Here is a 2,589-nt window from a genome sequence, read left to right as displayed (position 1 = left end):
TTATTTGTTGTCTTTTTTTCCTCCAAAAAAATTTTAAAGAGACAGTCAGGAACTTCATTCTGCATATGGAATGTGCTTCCTTGGAAGGGTAGTGCCATGATTTTTTTAAGTTATTTATTCAATAACCACATAATTAGAAGAAGCATTTCATGACAACAGCATTGACGTATTCAATAACAATTTCCAGAGCTAAGATGCATCACTTTCAAAATTGGCTGTAAATTTTTAGGTTTACAGTTGAATTAATACAGTTGTACAATATTGAACTCAGTATAAACCATATAAGACATAAACTTGAATGGGGTTTTAACCTTTAAAAAAGATCTCCATTTAATTTTAAAATATATTGTTTCATACAGAAAAAACTCATTTTTAATGGAACTAACACTTAGATATTTGCACATTCATCTTTAATCTCTATATATCTGATTATTACTTGTGACAGTCATTTTCTGAGATCCTTGGCACCTGAGCATGAATATAAAGTCATCAGGTAGATTTCAACGGCAATGTTTTTCACAACTACTTATTAACATAAAGCAAATTTTTATGCTTCTTCCTCAAACATAACTCATTTTTTATTGATTTTTTTTGTGTATTTCATACAGAACACCCCAAACAATCCTATTCATCTATATACCCACATCCCAAGTGGCACCCTCCCATAACCCCCCCACTGGAGCCCATATACTCTGTCATCCCTGTTACTGTCCACTGTGTTGTCAGTGCCCACAGCCATTCCCCAGTGCTTGTCCATCTGCTGAGTCTACTCAGCCTTTCTAGAGATCCTTGTTTTAGGAAGATCAGCTATTCCTCATCCAGAAGCAATCAGTTGCCAATATTCCTTTAGATAAGATTGGAACAATCAGTTGCCAATACTCCTTTAGATAAGATTGGAGTCTGCTGTTCATTTTCCCAGTTCTATGTTGGGTTACTGTCTGGGAGTCTCTTGAGCCACTCTGGCCAACAACTCAAAGGAGGATATCTCCTGTCTGGCATTCTTTCTTGTTATGTAGTCTTTAGCTATACACACGGACTCTTAAAGAATTATATTGATCTTTAATCTTTGGTTATACCTTCCTTTTGGAAAGACCACGTTTAAGACCATGCAGTTGGCTCAGATAAACCAATTTATTTTTACTCTTAAGGTCATTTGAGGATCTATTTCTCAGGGGTCACATGGGCTTGGGAGGAGCCCTTGACTCCTTTCTTTTACCAGTTCCATCTATGTGACATTAAGTCAAAGGTCCTGCTCTAGCACTGAATCCTTATAAGTGAATATGTATCCAGAAGTAACTACAGGAACCAGGATAATGTAAAGGAACCAGGGAGGCAAAGGAAAAGAAAGAATCTGAAAGAGAACAGTAGGAAACAGGTATTAATAAGGGAGATATGGATAAAAATGGGGTTATTTTAAGGGGAGGGAGGGTTATTCAAGGAATCTTGGGGACAAAGGGAAAGAAGGAGCTCAAGAGAGTGGGAGCATAAGAGAAGGATATTATTAAGGGAGAAATGGGGAAAATAGGGGCACTTTAAATGGGGAAAGCATGGTAGAAGGGTTAGACAATGCAAGACACAAATAATGCCTAACTAATTTAAAAAAAAAAAACAGAGGGAACCATATTAGTCCAACAACCTACTGACAAATTATAAATATATGTTTAGGCAAGGTTTAGCTGAGAACCTTTGGTCTTTGCCCAAGCTTTATCTACATAGCACACGGTAATTAAAAGTACCAGACTGGTAGAGCTAACCTTCTTGGATATGAAACAGCCATACTTTGAGGCTTATAATAATTTGGTCAGAGGGACATAAAGGACAGTTTCTGCCCCTTGTCCTCCAAGGTCAACTAAGTTCCAGGGGACTATGGAACATCTCTCAAAATGTCCTGTAACTGTGGTGAGTCACCTCTCCTCTTGATCAAGGAGGCCATGGAGACCCCACCAGATGGACTTGAACCAGTGTCCAGTCTACAAAGAGGAGGGTCAATTCAGAGGAAATATCTCCTCCATGCTTCCAAGTGAAGCCATGAATTATTTTTATTAAGGATTATTGCACCAAGCAGGCAGAGATGAGTAATGTGTATATACATCAGACCGGCAGCTTATAATCTGCCTAGCTATCAGGGAAGGGAAGGAAGCTGGACCGACAGGATGTGGTCAGGTTAGAAAACAGTCAACTGGAATGCTGAGGAACAATACTCAGCTCCCCTGGACAGCTACTTCTCCTTGAAGGGGAAGTTTCTTGCTTCTCCAAGTTCAAATTAGAGATGTGAGCAAGCAGGGTTTGAAGGAAGGAATCTAATCTACTTTAGACTTTCTGTCATAGCCAGCCTTCCTCTTCCAGTTTACTATACAGCAAAGGAGGAGCTTATACTTTGGAGTCAGATAGATATAGGCTCAAATCCTGGATCCTTGAGTTACCACGTGTAATTTGGAAAAGTTTCTCTGCTCCTTAGGTTCTTATTTTTATCATTTGCAAAATGATGTAAGTACTATTTGCTGCATGTGGATTTGCATAACTAAACAGAATGAATATAAAATAGTGAGCATACTTCTAAGTAAGTAGGTTCAATTAATCTAGATTTCT

Source organism: Nannospalax galili, unplaced genomic scaffold (genome assembly GCF_000622305.1).
Source record: "Nannospalax galili isolate Female #2095 unplaced genomic scaffold, S.galili_v1.0 scaffold380, whole genome shotgun sequence".
In the NCBI taxonomy this organism is placed as follows: Eukaryota; Metazoa; Chordata; class Mammalia; order Rodentia; family Spalacidae; genus Nannospalax; species Nannospalax galili.
This window is presented reverse-complemented; position numbering follows the sequence as displayed.